Consider the following 26,732-nt stretch of genomic DNA (forward strand, 5'->3'; position numbering starts at 1 on the left):
GTCGTATGCTGTGAAGAAATATCATATGAAAACGAAATCTCAACTAGGGAATTATAAGAACATGCTACAATTCATTTTACAAACTACACAGATCTTTATTTGTAAATGTGAACACATTATTAACATTTTATGAGAGTCAAGAATACATTTCATATACAGCTAAGAAGTTAGTTGAGCTGCAGGGAGATTTTTTTTATTATTTCTGTTAGGTTTTTTCCTGATCTGCCAAAAACAGTTCAAGCTTTTCAAGAAGCACACATTCAGTTTGAAATGAAAAGATCTTCCACAAGTACTGTAAAAGAACATGAAATATTGGCATCTTGGCTGGATTCTTAAAGAAGTCTTACAAAAATAAGAAGTCCTTGAATATTAATGGCAGAAAGCTTTGAAAGATATCTTGTAGATGGCAAGAATATTTGATTATTTCCTGCTATCCTTTTTCACTATTTATTAATGAGAAGAGATGAAAAAAATAAAAAGCCTGTAAAATAATTTCATTCTTAGTTATAATAACTTTGGGTGAAACGAAAATGAAGAATATTTACAGTAGCTGCAGTACATTTATAACTACAGTCCATATCTGCTTAAGCAAAAGAGAGCTTTACCATTTTCTCTATTAGGAACTAAGAGTGATTTAAAATATTTTATCTCCTGCATTTGTAAATGCATATCCTCTTCTTAGGACAGCTAATGAGTTTCTTTCTTGCTATCGAAAGATATCAAAAGTCAGTGTTGCAAGATGTTCCTTGCAGTCAAGGGAGAATATATATATATATATATAATAGATATAAATATATATATAATAGAATATAGATATAGATATAATATAATATAATATATATATATATATAAAATATAGATATAATAGAATATAAATATATATATAATAGAAATAATAATCCTGCAGATATCTGAATTATTAATGTAAACCCTGTGATGACAAGCTTGCTTTTTTAATTACTCTTTGTGACACCCTGTGAGCCTATCTTCAGCCATCTTATGGAGGAGGATATTAACTGCTGAGAAAATGAGTTAAATGAGTTTTGATGATCTGTTAGATCATCCAATAACTCTTCCTCATAGCTGAAATTTTACTAGCTAATTGCAAGGAATAGAGTGATGGCATGGAGATAGATGTTCAAGCAATGAATGCAGGTAGCAAGATCCAACTTCCCAGTTTTGTCAGCCTTCAAGGATCAGTGATTTTAACAAATAGTATTTTTCTAGCCATAAAGGCAGACTGGCTTTAAGCACATGTGGCCAAGTTTAGCTTGGCTTACATTTTGCATATCAATATAGAAATGCAATGGTATAACTGGAAGGATCAGAAACACATTAAAGGAATCTTCTTCCAGTAATTTTCGGGTTTCAGGCATAAGTCAGTAATCTGGACTTTTAACAAATTTCATCTATAATGAATTCTAGAGTTAAGCAAATGAAAACGAGTGTCAGGAGTTTAAGAAGGTATGAAGCAGTAATTTTTACAGGCTGGTAACAGGGTATGTACATTATTTGTCATTGATGGTAGTCATGCCAGCTACTTGGAGAGGAGCTACTTGCTCCTCTAAGAAGGTGGTCAGTGACTCTCATTTCTTAGCCAATTAAAAAAGGCATGTTTGTACTTGATTGCAATTGTGTGGTAAAGACAAGAAATGAGCCTGATGACAAAGCACAAATTTGGACGCAATGACACATACTTGGGAAGCATTTCTAAAGCTAACATATTACAGTGGAATTCATTAACATAACTTGTATTTGAAAAGAAAGCTACTGAGGCTGACTGGTCTGTGTGTAAAGGAAACAGAGAGCTTACCTAAAAGGTACAACCTTATTGGAATTTGTCTTCCAGCTTAAAAAAGAAGTAGCAAATTTTCCTCTCTGATTTTCCTTGTGATCAGATACTAAAACATATTCTCTGGAAGCAAGTGTTAATATTGCAGACACACCTACTGCGAGAATCAAATTCATTGAATCACAGTGCCTTTCAGAATTTGGCAAATCAAACTGCCTCTTCTCCCATTCATTTTATCTGTAGAAATATGCATTCCCTTAAGTGAGTAAGAACTTCTTAGTATATAGAGTATAAAAAAAAGAAAAAAAAAACATAGATAAATGAATAGATTGATATTTAATAAGTTAATAGCTTGAGATAGTTTAGGAGATTCTCATTAACCCCTTGCCTGTTTTGATGACTTCAGCTGATTTTCAAAATTTATACATGGGTTCACAGTAAGAGAGCGATATTAGAATGCATTGTAAAATCATCTCTAAATTTCTTGAGAACTACAGTCTTTCCCTCAAAATACATCTCCAATAAAAATTCAATTTCAAAAAAATAATTTGTATGCCATTTATTTTCCCTGACTGTCACAGAAGGATAAAAGTATTCTTATCTAAGAATGCAGTAGTTTGATGCAGCCTCTCAGCCCTGAATGAAACATTATGTTTTACTTCATTGACACAGCAACACAGTACTAAGAATGCCATCTCACAGTACAGGCACGGTTTGGGCCTGCAAATGAGTACACTGTTGCCTAGCCACTGGCGTTGTCTACATGCTATCAATTAGTAGCATACAGAAAAAACAATCGCTAGAAAAAATATATTCAAGTAACCAAAAAAAAGAGAGAAATTAGAGGGGAAAAAAATGTGAAAGATGCAGAAACTTCAGAAAAAAAACAGTTTATTGACACTTATGAAGTAATCAGAATGAAGTATCATATATCATGACAGTAAGAAAAGAGTAATGGTTGTAGAGAAGGAATTTGCAGTACATTTAAAAGTCCTTCAAAGCATTCAGTCTCAAAGCACAAACAGTAACTAAAATATTATTATGTTCATAATATTTAAAAATATTTTTTCCATTGGCAAAGTTTTTATTAACATTGCTGCAAGTTCAGCACTACAGATTAACAGCAGCACTCACAATCAGAAGAAAAGTAGAAAAAGAGTGTAAAGGAAGATGAGCTAAACTAAAAATAAAACTGAGTCCTAACATGTTTAATCAGCATGACACATTATTGCTGTCATTATTTTGATGCTGTTACTGTATTCCTATATTTTAAATTAATATTACTCAAGGCTGCTTTAATTAGTGATGTCTACACCATGAAGGGACTACATGAAAATTAGAGTTGAATTAAAGTTTATGATTTGACTATTACCCATACTGTTAGAGTAACGCCTCTTACTTTTCTTTATAAGTATTCCAGAAATACAGGATTTACAGAGAATTCAGTTTATCATTTAGTACATGCACTAACTTTCTAAAACAGAACCAAGGATCTATAGTCAGCTCTGTGCTCAGCTACTTTGGCTTTCTCTATGATTTTTGTTATAAGCTCACAATCCCAGTAACATCACACAGTACCTGAGGCTATCATGTTGCTTTTTTTTTTTTTTTTTTGAGCACTCTCTTCAGTTTTTGTGCTTTTCTGTTTGTAGGTTTGTTGTTTCTTTTTGTTTTGTTTTTTTAAACCAGTTATCACGAAATTAACTCATAGCACAGCTGTGCCAAGTAAATGAAGTTTTCAGGATAATAGCAGGAGAAAGAGTTGACTCAAGGCCAACCAATTATCCCACAACCAAATTTGAGATCTAAGACTGGATTGCAAGTGTTTAGTACTAGTCAGTCCCTTTAAATTAACTTAGAGGAGCATAAAATAATAGCACAGAGGGGAGCCAAGCAGTGTTTATAATGAGCAAAATAAAAACAAGATACAACAAGAGTGCATTCACTGCTGAACAAAATAATGCTGAATTGTGCCTAATTTCTTCAGTGCAGATGAAACAGAAGGGCCAATTAAGGACTTTGCTTCAGTTTCAGTTTTCATCTGGAAAACAGATTAGCTTATCTGGATTGCACATAGCATAGCTCTTACACTCAGACTGAATTATTTACCTTCAAAACATTAGCATGCCAACATAGCAGAGTGGCACAGACAAGTATTCAATCAAAAACCCTTTAAGGATCTGGAATACAGCAACTAAGAGCCAACACAGCAGTAGTATAATTCAGAACAGCACCGGCTTTATTCAAACAGAAATTTCAGAAGTTATACAACTAAGAAGAATTACCTGTAAGACTGAACATTTTAGCAGCAGAAATATCGACTAAAAAGTCAAGTAATAGATGCTGTAATTAGTAAAAGTTCAGGTTTATTTTTCTTCCAGATAAGAAGTGGTATGCTGAAGTCCTTTTTCTAAGGCCCTGGTTCAGTACAGAGTCATCGGGAAGAGTAGTGCCTACAATTCAGGCATCCATCTCCCTGCATTTGGAGTCCTTGTGCTTGTTTTACAATTGCATTGTAAGGAGCAGTTCATGAAGACTAACTGAAGAGTGCTTTAAAAACTGGCTTGAGTAGCACTTAAAGCTTCTAGGGATGTGGTAAAGCTTGTGAGAAATAATGAACTAGTGCAAAAAAAAATTGTGTTTGCTAGCACAGCCACAGTGTTAGGTAATACTGCTTTAAAGGCTTCAGAGCAGTTCTGTTGAGACAGAACTGGACAGATTGAGTCTTTCCAGATACAGTCTCCTTTTTCCTTTTCTAAAACAAATACATTGAACAATAAAAACTGCTGACCTGACAAGATTATTTTTAGTTCAATCACCCTATTTACAGCTTTTATCAACATCATGAATGGCTGTAGAATCTTTTTCGAGCCCAGGAAAGTGCAGCTGTATACTAGTAAGAGCCTCAAGCTATTATGCTGTATGTTGAGGGAATACTGCAAATAAAATAGGTTCTGGTGAATGTTTTAAACACCTCAGTCAAACTCTTTATAATTCTCTTTCAAAAACTATTAATATATTTCCTAAATTTCAAAAGTACTGAAACAAAATCCTGCAAAGAGAAAATAACACACAAAAGAATCAAGTTCATTTCTGGTGGCTTGCGTGTATTATTGGGAAAAAATACCATAGAGAAGCAGGCCAGAGTGTTGTGAATCCTGGCTGAACTGAGAGCTATTCTAAACCAATGGACTTCAGCACATCCTGAGAAGGAATACTCAACACGTACAGGATAACATAAACAACATTCACCTCATTTTCTATGTCTACCTCATGAACTTGCCATGTTGATTCATCTTCCAATTTAGCAAAGAGAAAATACAAGTTTCTACAGAACAGTGATGATAAATAGGTGATATACTTGCACACAGCTCAGAAAGAATAAGATCAGAGCATAATTTTAAACAGGTTTAACGGGCTTTCAGGTCTGAAATTGCAGCTGTGCATGTAAAGAAGCCACAGCAAGTTTGGTTGTAGTATTTCCAAGGTCTCAAATAACACATTGAAAGGAGAGCCTCATACAACAGTTAAGATAGGACTAAGGAAGTGATACATAAATGTTACACTGCAATTCTGCCACAGTCTCATACTTCATGTTAGTTATGCTACCTTTTTCTTTTTCGAAAAATTTCAAAATTTCTTAATATTACTGCAAATCATTTCTATTCCAGTAAGTCTTAAACACTTCTTACATTCTTCATATAAAAATCCTTGAATGAATTTAGGAGAGACAAAGTGAAACATGGGGAGCAGTCAACTTTCCAGGCAATACCACAGGAACTCAACGTCATTCATGCAAATTTGATAGAAGCAGGAACTGCAGGAACTACAATATAGAAACAGTATGGTGTCACACCCACCTATTCTTTGTATCTGTTATGGTGATGGTTACTGTGAGATTTCTGTTAAACACAAAGATAAAAACTAGAGAATATTGTCAAAAGGTCCTAGAAGTTGCCGAGAAAGATGTTTTACTAATGGTAATTAAAATGCATAAGTTCACGTATCATGTAGCCATCATGAAAATAATAAAAGCAACTATTGGAATATATACTCAAAGTAAAAATAACAGGAAAACCTGTACAAAAAACTGAAATGGTATCTACCACCTTTATTAACATGCTGATCACAATACTGGTTTACGTTGAATAGCTGTATAAAATTTTAATACAGATATAAAACTATGGGGATAATTGAAACAAATTGAAATTTAACAACTGCTAGCTATGAACTAAAACGTATTTGCAAATTATCTACAGATTAACTGCTCTGAACATGAAATAAACAAGTACTTACTGCAATATTATTATTCAGAAATGATCAAACTGTTTATCAAAAGGGATTCACATTTGGTTAACCTACATATTCAAGAAGAGCTAATTATTCATCCGTAATTTCACAAAACCATGCTATATTATAAGTGCATTTGTGACTGCATGAAATCTTGAGCATTAAGCACATTTTGACTAATCCAGATTGACAGAAACAAAATAACAACAATGGAATAATATTTATCATATTTATTTTTTTTTTTATCATAAGCTTCATAAACAGGTTTCAGATTATTGCTAAGAATTTTTTTGTCACAACAGCTGGAAAACAAGCCATATTGGAAAGCTCTGCAAAAGATTACATAAGAATTGCATGAAAGCTGATCAGAAGCAAGGACACAACACAAGCAAGAAGCTACCCCAAGCCCTGGATATAGCAGGAAAGAATGTATGGAGCTGAAAGCGAAAGAAACAAAGGAGAACAGACCCCAGAGAGAACTAAATGACATCCAACACTAAAATGAAGGAAGAACTGTAAAGAACTCTGAAGGTGAACTCCAAGCTCTATAAGGCTAGAGATCAGATGGGATTTGAGACAGCAGATGTGGGGTGAATTTAGTTAAACAGTGAAGAAAAATTTCATTATATAATCCTTGAGACACCTACAGGTCATAAAGAGAACTAGCCAGCATTAAGCTAAACATTTTCAGAATATCAGTTGAAACTTATTTTTACAGAGAAGAATTTATTTTTCCAAGATGGCAAGTTGTGATTTGTTCTGAATTTCTGTCCATTCTTTTACTCATCTTTTTGCAATTCAGTTTTAACCACAAGTTTTCCCACAATTCTCTCCTGCCCCACTAGTAGGACACAGTGGTCATACTCATTATAGATTATATTGTCCAATTCATGACCTTATCCTGAATAAACATGGCCCATACTTCCATCCTCATTATGAGCTGCTAAGATGGCTTTATAGATATGTGTGTGTGGACATACATATAGTTACATCTACTCAGAGGGTTAGTAAAAGGGAAATAACTTCCTTAGGTTACAGAATAATAATACGCCTGAAACCACTTGAGTTTCAAATCCACAAGACTACCCTCTATCCAGAGAAAAATAAGGGAGGAAACAGTAAGACTTAAAAAAGCTCCATGACTTCAGTGAACAGGAAAAGCTGCAACAATACGCGCATATTATGGAATAGTTTCTGCAAGATGTCCCTGTTATTCACTGATCTTAAAGATCCATTTAAAAGAGAAAAAGGTTTTAATATAGTTGGATTTTAGAAAATAATCATGGAATAAAATTGTTAATGTAAAGTGAATAAAAATTTATTCCAATAAAATTAAAGATTATATTGAGATATCTATTTCTAGTAAAGATGTACAGTACAGTAGTATAACTGAAACCAGAATTAGTCTCTTCAATAAAGATTTTACTGTCAGCAATCAAGCCAACAAATCAAGAACAAACAAGTATAAAGAAGGTCTCATGTTTTTCACACCTAATCTATTTTGCAGGATAAAATACCACAAAACATATTTTTCCCTTCTTAGAGGATAATAAGTATAATGGTCAAAGATAAGTATTTCAAGCTTTCAGAAGAGTGTCCATGAAATACTCAGGCTAATAATTACTACACAGTTATTTATATTTGAATGTTCTATTCCTTTAAGTTTTGAGCTTTTTTCAAAGAAAACTTGTATCGTGAAAAATCATTAACTTTGAAGATAGGGTTTTTGATCAAAATCTGATCAGTATTCACAATTTCTACTAATTTAAATTTCTGTATCTGGAATCTGGAGACTAACAATAGCAAGGTCTTAAACTATGAACATCTACATTATAAACCACCTTCCTGCTAATGAGCTTCGGCTTCTCATCTTTTTTTCCTTGCTTTCTCCAATTAAAGAATGCAAAAATGTTAACATACTTTTAAAAACCACAATAGGAAAAAAAAAAATTTTTATGTAATGACAGTGTCAAACTAATAATATATTTTCCATCAATCAACATAGTCTCTCAGTATCTGAGAAAAAAATAATTATATCTGGAACACGGAGCATCTGTCTTTTTCCTTCTATTCACTTCTTTATTTACAAAATACAAATTCATTTTGGACAGAACATAGAGCAAGTCTGTACCACCAGTTTAAACATAATATTTCACAAAGATTTAGTTAGATATATTTTTTCCTGTATTAATAACTTTAAAAAATATAATAAAGTAACTTAATTATCATCTTGTTATCTATTTGCACTCTGTGACTAATATCAATAAATCCTGTTTTTTGTTGTTATTTGTTTAAATAGAGTTATGACAGTATTTATTAACTCTGGTCTCTTAACTAAGATCAGTATTAGAGCAGCTTCCTCAGATGCAGAAAGCGAGTGCAGTTCTATTAAAAACCTATGCAATTGAGGAAGGTAGGGGTCTGTGTGCGTGTGTGCATGTATGCATATATATGCATGCGTATGTGCATAAGAATTAAAACTAGAACTCAACGGTACTATCTACCATAAAACTTGACTAGTTTATTTTATATCTAATAATTCTAGGTTTATACCTCATTAGAGGTTTGAAACAAAACACTGCATTCCCACAAGTTGAATGGCAGTGTGGAGCCATGTAAAGTTCCCAAAACATCACCATTCCTGCTGTTGTCAATAACACATAAGAAAATAAACGAAAATTGCATCTATAACAAGGTGAAAACACCTCCACATTTGCATTCCAAGATCCCAAATACTAAGACAATTTGGAGAATGAAATAAAAGCAAATTAATTATATTCTAAGGTCTTGATGGACCACTTGAGTCCCTCCATAAGGATGTTACTTGTGTTGTATCAACGAACTACAGAATCCGGCTAAAGCACATAGTAAGCATAATACTAAGTATAATCAGTGACTGCACTGAGGAACTCATGAGCAGAGAGAATGGAGGAAATATCATTTGTGAATCTGTCCAAGGTCATTGCAAAACAATTTAAAATAATTCCATAAATTCTAACAGGAGAGTCAAAGTCTTAACGAAAAGACGGCTTCCTTTTTCTGAATAGAAGTGCAAACACCTGGTCTTTAGACACATCATGCAGCTCTCCAGAATCACTCACCAAACAGAAGAATTTATCACATACTAAACCTGTCCACAAAGCAGGAGATGTTTTTTGGTGGGTGTAAACAGCAATCTCCTACATAACTGAAAGATGTGGTTTTATACTAAGCAGAACCAAACAATATAGGATTTTGTGAAACAAGTCTACGTGGTCATTTTGCTCAAGCAACTTCTAGCAGTTAGCTCTGAAATTCTCACTTTTTATTCTCAAATTACATTTTGCCATAAAATAAAACTCCCTTTCTTTTTATACCTAGTTTTGTTACTTGTTATTTTAATGCTGTGTGTCTGAAATAATTACTGACATACAGCTTTCAAAAACACATCTAACCTCATTATCTTGTCAGGGAAGCCTATACAGACAGCAAACTCCTCATTTCCGGATTTACATGTAAGGATAAAAGGTGAGGACAAAGACGCTACTTATCTTCAGGTATCTTAATCATCCATCCATGGAGGTTATATTTTAGAAGATAATTTTCTTAGATGCCAGAACAACCACAGTGCTTACAGGAAATATCAGTAAGCATATGTGAGACTGCAAATCACTTGTAAGGTGTATAAGGTAGGTACAGGAGATTTAAAAAAAAAAAAACAGTTGATGATAATCTAGCTTCTGAAATAGACTTTCACAAGAATACAGGGCAAAGAAACGTTCATTATTCATGTCTTGATTGCCATGGACAGACAAATGGCACAATGGAATCAGGGAACTCTGTTCTCAAGTACGGATACAAGATTCACTGAAATTTAAGACTATATGAAATGAACTCTTAAATATACTAGAGATTTTACACAGGGGCACAGTACACAACATGCATTAATCTAAAAAGAAAAAAAAGCAAACATCTCTTTTGAGCCAAACATGATGACTGCACTGAATTTATATGTGGTAGCAATACTGTACAATAAGATCAAAGTAAAGCTCAATTTTACTTGGATATCTTAGCTCTAAATCTGTGTTTTAATTGATACTAATAACTTGGAGTAATGTCTAAAACCAGAGAGAACAAGTAGATATCTAGATGCTGCACTGTTAGTAAGGCTAGTAAGAACTTTCACAGTAAGGACAGTACTTTACAAAAGCAGCAAGAAAAAAAACAGCTTGAATCCCACAATACAATTATTCCTTAAAGATATGAGACAGCAACAGCAAAGCAATTTTGTCCAAAGTGTTGCATATATTGATATTTTTACACAAGAAAAATCCAGCATTTATATTTAAATTAAAGGTAGAGAAATGCATTATATTGTCCAGTCATAAATAGACAAACACACTCTACTAAAAATCTATCACAGCACACTTGCACTTGTTCACAGGTATTATTCATAGGTAGATTACATATGCTTTATATCTGAAGTGATAAAACAGAAATTAGATAGTAGAAACAATCTGTGACCATAGATAAATATGCACGTGAAGCTTTAATAATATGAAAGTCAAGGTTGTTGATTGGTGGTGGTGGCCTTATGATGAAGTTAAATTTACAAAATGGTCAACATTTGAGAAATTCCTCCCCATCAGTAGAGAATTCTAATTTCAAGGTTAAAAATAAATAAATAAACAAACAAATAAGTAAATAAATGTAAGGTTAATTTTAAAATTATTTATAGAAAAACAATATAATAGCAAAAATAACAATGAGGAATCAGTCACCATGACAACTGACATTTTTAAATAGTAAACTAAGTCAGTCAGTGCTCTGGTGCTGACATTCATTAACACTGAACAAACACTGACTTTTGTTTGTTCTTCCAAAAGGTACTCCCTTACTTCCTTATCACACCTGACTGAACAGGACAAGGACAAGAAAAAATCTAGTGTAATAAAATGTACTCTAAGGACTTCCATGACATTTTTGCTGCATAAATCATTACTAATTAAGTTATATCTAGAGAAATTTGGAAGAGTAAGTAAAAAAGATTTTGGTGAAATCCTCGATGAGCATGCAGATTTCTTGGGGGGTGGAGGTCTCAGTATCAAAAACAAATGTAGTTTTCACTTGAATGTAGAATATGTTGAACAAATGTTTTATATCTAATTTCTGAACAGTATTAAAGAGAGAGAGTTGTTGTGTTGTGTTTGGTTTTGTTCTGTTTTTGAATGGTGTTGGGGGAAAGTGCTTTATTGTTGCTATGGTAACAAAAATCTTCTCTGCTTTCCTTTGTCATACACTACCATTGGCCGATTTTAAGCTCTTAGATTGGAAAATCAAGGTTCCTCTCCTACACATCAACAACTTGCCATAAGAGGGGAAGAAAAAAAAAAAAAAAAAAAAAAAAAGGCTGCAATCACATCAAAATAAATTTGCTTGATACAAAGTAGATTTTCAGCTTTTACAGGGCAAACCACAGTAGCTGATTGAATCACAGCAGGACACATTTCCACAGTTCTGAGTTAATAAAAATTGTCATCCGTGTAACCTCTAAAAAATTTCTTTACCTTGAAAGTAAAAGGAACTGTACCATATAGTAGGATTTCCAGTAGAAAGGAGGGAACATGATGTCTTTTTTGTGCTATCACTTTTTACATCCCATTCTGAGATCCCCTCTTACATTTGAAGAAATTAATTACTAAGTCTGTTCTTTGCTACAAAGAATATCATTTTAGTGAGAAGCACTGTGTCTCCAAAGAGCTGAAGTCTGACTCTATCTCTAATCTCTATCTCTAAAACCAGTTGTAAGAAGCCATCTACAAAAACAAAACAGTATTAGTTAGCTATTAGTTACTGAAACAGTATTAGTTAGCTATTAGTTACTGAAAGCATCAATTTCTTTTCTATTCCAATGTAAGTCAGATCAAGAATGTAAGAACAGTCAAGGTTGAGGTCTGGGGCACTTGCTTTGTGAGGTAAAGCTGGTGAATCTGGACTTGTTCAGTCTGGAGACTTTGTGAGGTATCTTTCCACTTAGTCCCACGTCTCTTCATTTCAGACATTTTTGAAAACGTGGGGTTTTTTTGTTGTTGTTTTTCTGTTTGTTTATTTATTTGCTTTTCTTCACAGTTTGTGGTAATAATTAGGATATCTTGTGTATAACACAGCACTGTTCTCTTAATGAGTTCCACTGTATTATCTGCTGAACACTTCTTAAATATTTTTTAAGAGAAAATTTAAGCTATTGACAAAAGACTGAAATCTTGCTGCTGAAGCACCCTTTCATCTGCATTGCAAAGCAGCAGCTAAGAATACATTTACCAGGAAATAATAAAGCAAAGGCATGGAAATTTCACAAGTTTCAGGATGTGGTTATTCTTCCATAAAATTCATGAACCTGTACCCTCAGCACAGCTTTGTTCCACATTAATCTTCTCATTACTTCCAGACTTACTAAATATTATGAAACACTAGAAACATTACTTCAAAGTCTAAGTCTCTTCCCATTGCTCAAGACTGCGTCCACTGTGCTTTACAACTGCAAATAGTTGCATGAGACTTCAGTGGCAAAACAGGCCTACATATGAAGGAGCTGGCAGAATTCACACACAGAAACATGGGAACAAGTGTTATGATACACCAGAAAACACACTGATTATTCCATGGATCATCTGAATTGTCTCTTTCAAGACGAATAAACTTAGACAGTGTTTGAATTATTTGCTATGTGAATTAAATCTTATTTTTGAATTAAGAGTTTTTTGAATATATTAAAAGTCAATTATAACTACTTCTGACAAATACCATTCTGAAAATATCAAGAATATATTTAGATAAAAATTGGCATCAATACACATTATTACAAAGTTTAAAAGAAAAGATATTACAGAAGGAGGCACTTCATTGTTCTCCACTTAATGCTAGCTAGCCTGAAATTCTTGTCAAACTACCTGCACAAAGTTATTCTTCTAGAAAATATTTTGGTCCTTCCACTGCAATTTCTGTTTCACTGGGGTAATCACTCTGGATGACAGCCATGCCAGTGGTAGAGTGGACATATAATGATGACAAATAACTATTTTCTCCACAACCGTGTATGTTTCACAGAAAAACAAACAAACAAACAAACAAAAACCTTAATCCTATCTTGTATTGGTTATGTGTACCATAGTTCTAAGTGTGATTGAGGCAGACCACCCATCTACCTGGATATTTGATTTTTTCATCTCTTCACAGCAGCAATAGTTGAATAGAACAGTAAGATATTGCCAGTGCTTTTCTGTCTTATATTGTAGTTTTCAAAATCTGACAAAATAAAACAGGTTGGAGGTTGCAATTCAGAACTCAACTGCATCAACAAAACCACCTAAATTCAGAAATGTGGTATTTGCCTTTCGAACTGTATTATGGTAAATAGAAGAAGCAGGTTTCCACTCTCCCACTGAGATTTCTTTGCTTCACATCATTATAACACATCAATAAAGCTGTCTGAGCACCTGCCTGTTGTTATAGCCTATAAATCCCACAGTACTACCAACCACTCTAACTTCATTTTATCAAAGGTTTGTTACTTATTAACTGCTCTTTGATTCAAACTGTTGTATCTTCAGCTGAAGACATGTAGAAACAGCAAGGATAACCAAGCCCTGAAAAGAATTTGAGATAGTTTCTCGGAGTTCTTGAAAGTGCTCATTTACATTCTCTAGGTCTCTGCTATCCTCAAAATCAAGGAATTACCATAGCTTGGAGGCTGAAATCAGCAGATCTTACTTTCTCACAGGAGAAATCTTGCAAGCATTGAGTATATAAAGAAGCAAGAAACTCTACTGCACTATGATATTTTCTACATGTCATATTTTTAGCTTCAGTCTTTTTCAGATTTGAATTGTGCAAGCACATTTGCAACTTTTTTATAAAGAACATTCTGTGAGCAATCTCTTCCTTATGAATATAATTGAGTTTTTTAAATGAGTTTGGCACTTAATCATCAATCTTTCTTAAGTCTTTGACTTGGATTATAATACATGCTTGAAACGCTGTACTGAGTTAATCTCAAAGCGTTTACATTCTCAAAAGACAATGAACATCTAATCTGGGCAACAGATATAGTAATTACATTGATATAACACAGAAGAATCATATGACTTTCAGTTTCTCGCTTGCTATTTGTCTTCCATCCCAACAATATTTTCGGGATCATCAGGACACCCTGAACACAATCAACAGCACATGAGAAACCCATACAAGACCTCATGAAATAATACATGAAGCAGAATCAAAGTAACTTTAACTAAATATTTCTTGCAAAAATAAAGAATTCAGACATGAACGTGTTTTATGTTTTCTGTTCTCCCTAATGTTAGAACATACAAAACACTTCTAACCATTTGTCCCTTCAATAATTTGTGATTCTCTCTACTAAGAATCTTCTACTCTCAAATGAATTGTCAACTAGCAGAAATTTATGACGTGTATCATTATCTTCCTTACTAAGCTGTCTTTATTTATGATTAAGTTAGAACAATTCTTAAAATGCCATGGCAAAAATTTGCTATTAAAATAAAAAAACATGTGAACAAATACAATGCAGTTTTCTGTCCGTCATATACTAAACATAAATGAGTAAAAGTAAGATAGAAATGGTCTCTCAAATGCAGTTGATGAGGACCTTGAATGAAATTTTAGTATTTCCTCAACAATCTTTCAAAGGATGCGTCTTGATTACATTGCTAGCTTGCGTTCTCCCTTGAGGCTCTTTTTTCCATAGGCATATCCTATTAGAACTATATGTAGATAACAAATGTCTGCAATACCACTAAGTACGGGAGCTCAATTCTGGCCTATCTTGACTGACTGTATTAATTGAATTAAAGTGGTTTCCTGGAAGGACGTTGTTTATTGATGAGATGACCTAGCCAAATGTTAGCTTGGCAGGTATCCACAGTCAATACAGAGACATGTAAAAATCTAGCATTGTAAAGCCATCAGATTGAAATTTTCTTCCCAGCTCCTTTAGAAATTAGACTACTCCAACTCTTGAACCTCCATTTTGAAATATTTCTAGTACAATCCACACAAAGATTTGCTAGATATTATGTAATTTAGGAGTTTGTGTAAAAATTTCTTGAAAATCTACTACATTCACCGGGTGAACATAAGAGGGATGCTCAGAAAGTAATGCCTCCTATTTTATTATGTTGACTCACGAAGACAGAAGCAGATGGTGGTAGTATGGCAGTAGAGGTTGAACCTTCCTGCCAATATTATATTACATTTTGTTTGTGTGACATATAGAAGCAAAGGGGCAGTCTGACAATGTATATGAAGCAAAGGCATGTCACTGAGTCACTGAATTTCTCAGTGCAATTGAAAAAAAAAAATAGCCTTTGACATTCATTGACATTTGCCGAACATTTGTGGAGACATAACAGTGCATGTGAGCAGAGTAAGGCAGTGGCTGGTATGCGTCAGCACCGGAGGCAGTAACAGTGGGTCACCTCCACTAGTGATGATTTTCACGTGCATGGCACACCAGATCTTGTTCATCACTGGCAAAAATGCACATCTAATGGTGCACACAAATAATGTTTTGTAGTTGAGAATTTGTTCTACCAAATTGTGTGATCATACTCTTTTTATCTGTTGTAATTTCCACAGAAATAAACAGAAGGCACTACTATCTGAAAGTCTTACATATATATGCCTAAGTGACACTGATAATTGCTAGAGACTTCTCCATGAAAATTAACACAATGAAAACAGTAGAGGTGTAAGGCATGACACTGTCAAGCTTGATGGTTGCCTTATTCTTGTTTGGTTTTTTTTTCCAGTTCTCTTGGGAGAATTTAAGGGTCTTAAGGGAAAGTAAACAAATCCTAATAAAGTGTGTGATTATGCAGAGGAGGGTCTAAGAAGGATATAGCTCATCTTACCACAAGATGCTGTTTCACGATATCACAACACAGCCCTCATAGATTACAAGTCTATTAGATTAAGAGTCTGTGTTTACCAAATTACAAGCTGCTGCATGTCCGAGGAAACACATAGATAAAAACAAAAATGACTAATGGAAAAAATATTAGGAAAAACTGGAATAATCACAGCAACAAAAAAAGGACAATGAGCCTTCACATCAAGCCTTTGGTTATCACACACTAATCCAACAGAAAGGTCTTCAGGAAAGACCTCAGAAAAGATCTGACCTATCATAGATTACAAAACTAAGAAGATTCAGTGAACAGACTGTATATTAAAAAAAAATAAATAATATTGTAGAGCCTCCAATAGAGCCTTGTGATAATGAAGAAATTTAATTAAATAGCTGGCTGCTGGAAAAGAAACACCATGTGAAAAAGATTGCTCAGTGATCTATAGTGTCCTCTGACAATTTTCTGTTGTCTGATGTCTTACTTTATGAAAATATTTGAATGTAGGACAAGGGTGGAATCAGAGGAGGGCAAATAGTTTCTGCATTTGGGAGCAAATTATGCTGAGGATTTACAGATATTGAGCAAAATGTAATTTCTCTGAAAATAAAAAAAGTTAAAAATTCAATAAAATATGAGCTAGTGATTGTTTTCTGTAACATCACAAATAATTTTTGGATATTTGATGTACAATCGTTTGAGTTCAGGGCTTAGACACTGACTCGTCTTATATGCTTATAAAAAGGAAGAAGGTACAGCCTGGATGAAAACAGATTAGAAGACAGGCAAAGCTTCTTAGAATAATTCCAGGAAAGTAATTAACAATACTTTCTCATCAAAATGAAGTAATACATCTACTCAAGTTTGGTATTGATTCAAACCTACTCAGTGTTTTCAATAATGAGGATGCTGAAATATAGAACATGACAGCCAGCTGAAAGGACACGCCTGGAACTGAAAGTTATCTTGACAGTGCGGAACTATGCATTGAAAAAACAGACAGAAACAGATTACTCTTAAATACAGGCAATATTCTGAACCTAGGGCCAGTAACTTTCTACAACAAACATAGCATGGAAAATCTGGTTACACAAAGCAGGATTTGGAAGTTTTTATGGCTCAGGAGCTAAACATGATTTTATGCTGCTGTAAAAGCATCACACTATGTATTTAGGATATATTTGGGATATGGCTGATAACACTTAGCCTTAAAAGGTACAAAATTATTCTTTACTGCACTTAGCAAGGTTAAAGCCTCTCAAAAGAGTGTCAAATTTTAGACATTTTAATGAAGATGAGGATCAACAGCAAATAGTCCAGAGGAAATGAGAAAAAATAAGAAAGAATGAATGACTTCCATGGGAAAAATATATGTGTATATTATATATATATATATATATATATATATATATATATAATAAAGGAGATAAAATCAGAAAAAGTCAAGTTCTCCTGAAATCGTATTTATCAGGAATGACATAAGCATACTTGATTGTGTTTTCCATCATTACATTACCTTGAACAAAGCACATGATGCCATAATTTTCCACCAAGCATGACATGTTTACAAGTATTTATAAAGCTGCAGCAAAGCAGATATCATGAATCAGTTTTCCATGCATAGGGATTACATGACCAATAGTAACAGACTTAAATTGTATCAAAAAGAAGAACCAAGTTAGTCCTGAGGAAAAAAAAATAATATACATATATATATATAGCCATGTGGGAAAAAGTAAGGACTGCTTTATACCTGGAATATCCCCTCAGAGTGACCTTGGCAGGCAACAGTCAGAGACAGACAGAGACCTAATGAAGTCTGACAAATGCAACATCTTGCTGATGGGATAGAGTAATCCATGCCAACTGCATTTGGGGCTTTATTAGCAAAGTGACAGGTAGCACATTGAGGAAAGTGATTATTTCCCTCTGTTGCAGTTGTGAGATTCAATTGTTGTCCATGTGTAATTGTCTTGTTTTAGTCAGTATAAAACAGGTACTGATGCACAGAGGTGAGTTCAACATGATTTAGTGTATGGAGAACAGATTGTACAAGGAGAGGTTCACAAGAATAGATGAAAAGAGATGAAAGCAAGCTGCTATAAGGGTAATCTGTCACACGTGAGCAAGAAAAATAAAATCACCACAAACACTGTTAAAAATTGTAACAGATTGCCCAGAGAAGTTGGAATACCTCTGTCTTTCAAGGTATTCAAAACCTGGGTGAACAAAGAGCTCAATCTCTGCACCTAGGCTAGTCATACTGAATAGAAGCTGCACTAAGTGATCTTCATCCACAGGTTGCTATCATGTTCAATGGTTTCAAGTCCTCCTGAAATAGCATTTATCAAGGACATAAGCATACATCATGAGGGTGACTATATTACTTTAAACAATTCTGACAGAAATATGATTCCACTATTTTCCACCCTGCAGGAGTATTTTGAGGAATTATCAGTTATGAGATAACACTCAAACACTAAGCAAACAGAAATTCACAAAATAAGAGTTAAAATTGGAAGGGACCTCTGGAGAGCCATCAAGTTCAATCACTGGCTCAAAACACAGTCAAGAGCAGCTTACTCAGGACTGCATATCTGTGGTCTTCAGTACATGGATGAATGTAGTATAAAGAACAGATGATTGCTAGTAACCAGATTAGCCTTCTGTTTTGCAAGTTCAAATCTTGCATAGTCAGTCAAGTTTGTGTAGTACATATTCCTACCAGGACCATAGGCACCTGAAGATGTCAAAGAAAAGTGTCACTGAAACCTGTCTAAATGTTTGCAACTTCCGTAACTCAATACTGCTTGGTTTTGTTTTTTGTTTGTTTGTTTGTTTTGTTGTTGTTGTTGTTTTTTAAATATATATTTATCACAGTCATGTGCAATAATAATCCAGGGAATTTGCTAGCTTTCTTCAACGCAGATGGAAAATCTATCTCAATTTTGCCTTGCACAACTCCTTTACCATGTACTCTGCATGCAGTTATTTGTCATAAACAAATAAATTAGCCTTAGCAGTTATGAGAACGCAGGCTGCTTTCAATTAGAGGTGGCACCTTCAGACCCTGTTCACTCAGCAGCAGAAGGATAGGAAAATATTTCTGTTATTGAACTCCTCGGCAGTGACTTGCTTGAGGTTATTTATTTTAATAAACACAAGGTCATTATGCTAGCACGACACCACAGGTTCCCCCTAAGTGTTACACTTTGATTACACGTTATCCATCTTGCTATTGTATCTCTGGCTGAATTTTGTCAGCCTCAACTGAGCAGCTCCTTTTAAAATTAGAAAAAACCTCAAGGGAGGTCAGTCTCATAAACAGAAGGCTGTAATTCTGGACAGTTAGCAGACAGCTCCACAAGCAGCAACAGCTCCAGCTACCTTTTTTCTGCCTGCACAATCAAGCACCTGTCACCTCATGGTATGCCTAAGTGATGCACAGAAGCCTGCATACTAAGAACAAGATTCCTAGTGTCTTTTTCACCTTAATTTTATTTCATTTTTTTTTAACTTTTAACAGCTACAAATGGTAAAATAATATTCTCATTAAATCTAGAATGAAAAATTAAAGCCCATGTTCAACACTCTTTTTTTAGTAGGCTGATCATTAGACCACTTGATGACAGTCAGTTTTACGTATGTTTCAGCCCACTGCTACTACCATGAAACATCAACTTGTCACAGTGCAGAACTACAAAATATAATGAAAATGCATGTGTTGTCCTGAAAATTCTGTAAATAGATTGGTATGCTCAATGAGAATGGTCTGATTGTTCCACTTTTTCCTATGTCAATGAATGAAGAACTGAAGGATTTTAAAAGTACCTGAGACGGACAGGATGTCCTCGATTAGAAGTAAAACAACTAAATAGCTTTTGTTTTTATTTTTTTCTATATGTAGAACGTGAAAAGAAAAAAAGAAATAGATTGTTGCATGGGTAGAAATAAGTAAGCAATAAGCCTTCCATTCACCCAATTTATAATTCACTTATAAATATAGATCTTTTTTTGAATCTAAACATGGAGATCATACATTATCACTCTTTATGTTAGAAAATATAAAGAAAACCTTGTCATTGGCTTCTCGGATTGAAGTGCATAGACCTGACAGATACAGGCAGTAACTATCTTCACCTGTGTACTGCATACCACAAAGCACAACAGCTTTGTTCAGTAAAAGATACGTGCAGGGAGAATACTGAGAATTTATTTTATTTTATTTTAAATTAATAACCTAAAGAAGGTTTGGAGAAGAAATCATTTCAAGCTGACAAAGTGTATCACAACATATGGCCATCTTACTCTTTTATATTCACTTAATATTGCAGTAGTTTAAAAGAAAGGTCAGTAAAGGACAGTTTATTTACTTTTTTTTAAAGACTGATTATTAACCAGAATACTATTTCTATAGCCAGAATGAAGCTGTCTTAGAAAACACGTATAACTTACCTGCCTCTACAACCCACTATTGCTTATGGAATAATTTCATAAGTCATGCATAAATTATTTGTGTGTTTCTTTATGCTTAGAGAACGGTAAAAAAACTTCTCAATCACAACAGTGTGTCAGACTGCAAACATATTTCTGGTTCTTACAAAAACAGACAATAATTCAGCTGCTGCCAAGAGCAATTAATCTTCCTGATAACACTGCTATTAAAATATATACACAAAAAGCATCCCCCTCCCTCCCAAGCACAAACATTTAGGCACCATTTTTTAATTATCATTAACTTTGAAACTGTAAAACACTATGGAAATATTGTATTTTCTTTGTTAGTAAGGAACTCTGGGATATCTGCTTTCTAAAATATTTTCAAGTTCTTCTGTTTCCTCAAGGTATATAACTTGCTTGGTACTGTTGGTGGATACAGGCAAACTCCCATTTGCAAATTTTCCTATACATGCTGTTCAAAAGAATAATTTTATTCCTGGAGGATGGGTGAAAATGGACAATTGCATCAGAGAAAATGTTTCTTGTGGCTCTAAACTGAGAAGATACTTACATAAAGAGGTTCCAGTGCATTTCTTTCAATATTAAACATGTCCATTTAAGTAAGTGTGCTGTAATATTTCACAGTAGCCAGAGCATCATCCAGAGCAAATGCAAGCCATTGATGTTTCCCATCACTAAACATACTACCTAGTATGTAAGGTACTCTGATTTTGGTTTGTTTCTAATCTTAAAGCACCCCAGGTACATCTTGTCCTCTCAGTGACTCCAACCACACAAACTGCTTTGCAGCTGTCCTTATAAAATTGTCCTTTATTATCTGTTGTGAAATGAATCTCTTCTGTCTGAAAATATTCATTACTAAAAATCTCTTCTGAGTCACCTACACCATATGTAAAGCACAACTGTCTTAGCAATTAGTGGCTCATTGTGCCAATTTTGCACACAGTCTGTCTCCACTAGATATTATTATGCACATACAGATACACTCAGTCTATTTTTGTCATTGCAGTTCCCACAGGTGATTGAACTGTTTTGTAAAACAAATGCTAGAAGACTTAAAAACTGAAAATAAAAAAAAAATTAAAAGGTGGAAATGGTTATGTCAAAACTTGTTTTTTAAATACAAACATATCTCTTTCTTGGTTTGCTATAGGCTTTACTACAGATCATCACTACACTCATGTTGAACTTGTCTGGAAACAAACATCCTTCTTTCAGACATGCTGTCTGGCATCTGAAATTCCCACAGATATATTTGTCCTTCAGCAAGTAGATGTCCTCTTTCAAGTTCTGATCAGTCTTTATGGGGAGGTGAAAAGAGGAGGGAAAGGGAACATTAACTGTTGTTGAACTGCCCTACTATATACAGGCCTTAAAAATGAATAAATGAGGATTAAAAATCATAGTGAAATGTTACAACTGCTGTATGTCTACTCCTTTTAACTGTTCAGTAAAACACCATATATTTTTCAGTTCAGTAATAACCCATTAAACTAGCAAATACTTATGAACTAGGAAAAAAAAAAGAGCTTGCTTAATGTTTTGACTACAAGCTTAAGCTGTAGTCTTTGTTTCTGATGACGTTTCTGTTAAAGTGCATCTCTCACTACAGTAAATGTCTTCATTTCAAAAAGTAATGTAATGCCTTATTTCTTCCATTCTCCTCCTGTTACATACTACTACCCAGTCTTAACTAATACCTGTGCTCAGTCAATGATATCATGACTTCTCTTTGAGTACGTTTGCCTCAGGGATCAATTTAACCAAATTTGGAAAAGGCTTTAACATTATCAAGTATTCGCTGTTGCATAAGAAATGGAAGGGAGGCACCTATTGCTTGATAGAAGTTAGAGATTTAATAAAGAAATCCTGCAAGGATTTGCATATTCCCAAACACTGCTGTGTATTTTCATTTAATAGCTCCACAAGTAATTATGATGTAGCTACCTCAGTGCTTTGGAAAACATATCATGCAGCTATACTGTGAATGCATGTTACATTTTCATATCAGCCTTGACACGAGAGGACTTAAAATATAATGAAAAGAACAGAAATCCTGTGAGAAAGCTGAAGAGAGGCTTGTGCTTTCAGAATTCCACTTTCAGCCACATCATTTAATGGCTCTTCAGAAAAATTAAGAATGAAGCACATTAAATAATAAGTTTATTATTATTTATTATAATTTATTTTATTATACTTATTATATTATTATTATTATGTTATATTTATTATGTAATATTATATATTATAAATTATTATTATAATTTAATCAATCAGCAATACAAAATATTCCTATTTCCTTTCTAAGATGCATTACTACACTCAGGCATCATTACCTTTTCTTGAGTTGCTCTATAAGGCACTCAATAAATGCCAATGCAACAAACAAAATATCAGTCTGGAGGTGTTCTGCCAGAGGGGAACTAAAGTACCAACCTAATGCTAAAAACAAAGTAAGGCTTGAGCAAGCTGCTTATGCTTTATTCCTTTCATCGCTCTTCTATGTAAAGGATACACAGTCAATAATTTAAGGGCACAACTCACACTGCAAAAATATCTCAAAATTAGGATTTAAATGAAAAATCTGGTTGATGCACACAGTCACTTATAAACAAACAAAAATAAGATCGCAACTTTAGCTAATACACACTTTTCCCTAAATTACATCTACCGATTATACTCATCTACACCAAAGGCGTAGAACAACTATGCTAGTTTTGAATGAAACCGTTCAGGATCTGAAAACAACTTTGCAAAAGAAACATGACATGGAGCTTGAATTAAATTCCCTTCTTCCCAGATACATAACTTCTACAGCAAGACCTACTTCAGGCATCTCTGCTGCAACCCAAAACCAAATCAGCAACCAAAAATGCTGTTTTCCAGCCCATGTGATATTTTATCATGAATTATCTGCAGCAAGAAAACTTAAGGCTTTCGGTACTGAAGTAAAGACCTTTGGAAGACACTATGTAGATTACTTGAATATCTTGGAACTGCAAGATACAGAACCTAAGTATCATAGAACAGTACTTAAATATGATTGCTTTGTATCAGCTGAAGAAAAGTTCACTCAATGTCTAGTATGTGGATAGAAGACAAACAATATGAACTTTGTTTCATTTTCACTGATATGTAATCTTCAGCTGGCAGGACAGGCAATATAGAGGCAAACACCTCAATACTGCTATCAGGCAAGTGTTTTGGAGCAATTGACCTGCTATCAGTGCTCTATCCTTTTTCGTCTTTCCAAGTCCTCCTTGCAGAGTTGAGTCGTGACCTCTTCAGCTTCACACAACTGTTGTCAAAAAGTCTATGGATTTCACACAGACAAGCTGTTATCTGACTGTGACAGAGCAGAAAATCTACTCAGGTATTAGTAATCCCCTGGCTAGCATTCAAACCACTGGACAAACTCTCCATGACAGCAGAAACACCACAGTTGCTCAATGAACCAGACAGCAAGAGGTGAACACAAACAATTTGCAACTGAGCTGAAAAATCTTTTGTCTTTTTGTGAATCATTAATATGGCTGCCTTTATAAAGACACACTTTTGGTCCTGTGGAATATCCTGAGTGACAGGAACAGATGTGCAGATATGTTTGCTTGTCTTCATCCACGCTGCGGGAAAACTGAGATCTCTGCAGAGTGTAGGTGTTGGGATCTTTCCAATTCCATGGAATCAGCAAACTTACTTCAAACTAAAATCTGAATGTCACTTTTTCACTAGGTATAGAATTACTGCATTTTTTTACACAGGTAGAAGTATGCTAAAACACCTTGAGATTAAATGTCCTTATTTACTTTACACATAGTATGTAATTGATTCATAATAGCTTACTGTTTGTAAAGCTGTTCAACTATTTTGCTTTCCTTTTTAAAGTATTTTCTCATAAAATTAATTAAATGAATTGAAGCAAACATCTTTGTGCAAGTTGGAAAATAAGACTGATACAAAGATATTTTATAATGTCATCAAGTAAATCTGAACATTAATCCTGTGTCTCTTTAGCTGTCCATACAGGCAGTTTCCCAGTGAAAATAACCAACACTGAAATTTCCATTTTAAAGCTCAGACATACATTATGTATACTATATGATTATAAAAACAAAGAAAAAAAATAAAAATATATTAATGGTGCATTACATTTTAATAATTTATGCCATTATTACCTCTTGAAAAAAGTACAAAATTTAATCCATAGAGTGGTTAGGATAAACATCGGTTAATATTAGGTCCTCAAGACTGGATCAGTAAAGAAAAAAAGAAGAAAAAAAAAAAAAAAAGGTTTTTTTCTACCTGTATACTTGATTGCACACAATGACAAATCTTCTCACCTTCCACACATTTGCTGATTCTATAGCCCTGGAACTCAAGAAGAATATTCTAGTACAGGAAAGAAAATATCTTTTCATATTCTGACACACACTATTCACAATAAAGTCATTACTTTGCAACCTTAGACCTTAGATGCATAAACAAATTAAAAAACACAGTGAATTTCCCTTTTGCATATGTTCAATTATTATTATTAACTCTAATTGTATTACTGCTTTAAAATGATCACTAGGGACACCTTCCTCTTTTATCAGCAGTTCCAAAAGTAACTGAAAGCACTGTGAAGTTATTTGTGAGGCACTTGATATGCTTATCCTGTTGCTACAGGCAACAAGACTTTTCTTTTCTTTTCTTTTTTTTTTTTTTTTTTTATGGAGCTGGCTTTTAAATGGCTGTTAAACTTCACTTTTGCTTGCACACCAAGCTGTAGTCTGCTTTTTAAAATCTGATGTGCTTTCTAAAACAATCAGCTATTAGTACAAAGGAATGTAGCAAAAACTACTTGATCCAAAAATAGGTGGCAAGAGAAATTCTGCATTTTTAGGTTTTCGCATGCTGCAGAAGAACAAGATGAAGCCTGGCCTGTTTTTTTGAGGCACTTCTCTTCATCTCAGCACATCTCTGTCAAAATATGGATGCCTAGTATTCAAGCTGAAATGTTTACTGGAACATCCGGATGATGTATGAAATTCTTATAACCTTAAAATGCACTTGACTGGACAAGAGGAATTCCTTTAGGATTCAGAGCAACAATTAGACTTTAGAATCATCTCATGAAAGGTTATAATTCTATATAAATCTCATTAGAGAATCTAATGACACAATAATAATGCTACTATAGAGTACTAATTGTACTGATATTTATATAATTCAGATATTATCATTTTTGTTCAACTGTAAGATTCTCAAAAAATAAGAGACTGATCCAATATAAGATGAAAACCACATATCTAAAGGAAGAACTTGAAATAAACAGTATGCTCAATTTAAAAGGACCTTATTTCCAAAACTTTTCCACTCTTAAAATCACATTATAAACAATCTCACATTTGATTTTAAATATCTGAATTTTTCAAAGTGATAAGATTATCACTGGAGGCTGAATTTACAAGATTGCTTATTACAGAAAAGGAAAGAAAATCTTAGAGCTCAAGATTCAAATTATGTATAGGTTTGAAAAGAAATAACATGTTGTAATACAAGTAATCAATAGTACAGTTTTTGATTTATTATGTTTATTCCTCAACTACTGTCTGAAAAATACTGTGAAGGATAGAGATAAGAAATTAAGAATTTACTGGGCTTCAGGTAATCTATGTGATCATTCAATTTTCATTATTCAGCTTCCAAAGATTAACTTTGTAGCTATCACTTCAAAATGATTATCCATATTAGAATAAAAAACAGCAATCAAGACTGTTAAAACATCTCAAATTTCTAAAGCCTTTTATTAATCCTAAAGGGGTACAAGAATGTAATAAAAATGTATAAATAAGAATGCTCTTTTGTTTCAAATGGGATAGCAGATTATTAAAATCAGTCTGAGGTCCATCAGCTACATAAAATTATTAGTACCTAACTTATTCTGAGTTTGAGCATCAGTCCCAATTAGAGATGTGGAAAAGTTCTGGTTGTTTTGATAAATGTTTCTTTTAAGATCTAATGGCTAGTAAATTAAATATTAAGGTACAAATTAAGGTATAAGCAGCGCATCTGAATGTGATGATACAGTCAGAAGAACAACTCTGATAGGTCTGAACATCATTGTTAACCTACAGTCCACAGTTCAGTGAATGCTAAACTATGAGTACTACAACAGTGGTATCCTTTTCTTTAAAATTCCACCCTGTATTTTCCTCATTACAAAAAAAAATATCATTAAGTAAGCTGTGATTCTTTACCATCTCAGTGAATTAATCCGAAGTCTATGTGTTCGGGAAAAT

At 33.8% G+C, this 26,732-nt stretch overlaps 1 protein-coding gene across 11 annotated transcripts in view; it reads right to left on the reverse strand.

Annotated features, from left to right (window-relative positions):
• LRRC4C (leucine rich repeat containing 4C) overlaps nt 1-26,732 on the reverse strand; it is a 426,317-nt gene that overhangs the window by 249,102 nt on the left and 150,483 nt on the right. The window lies entirely within an intron of this gene.

This window comes from Coturnix japonica, chromosome 5 (assembly GCF_054131305.1).
Source record: "Coturnix japonica strain WE chromosome 5, WE-NBRP24, whole genome shotgun sequence".
Lineage (NCBI taxonomy): Eukaryota > Metazoa > Chordata > Aves > Galliformes > Phasianidae > Coturnix > Coturnix japonica.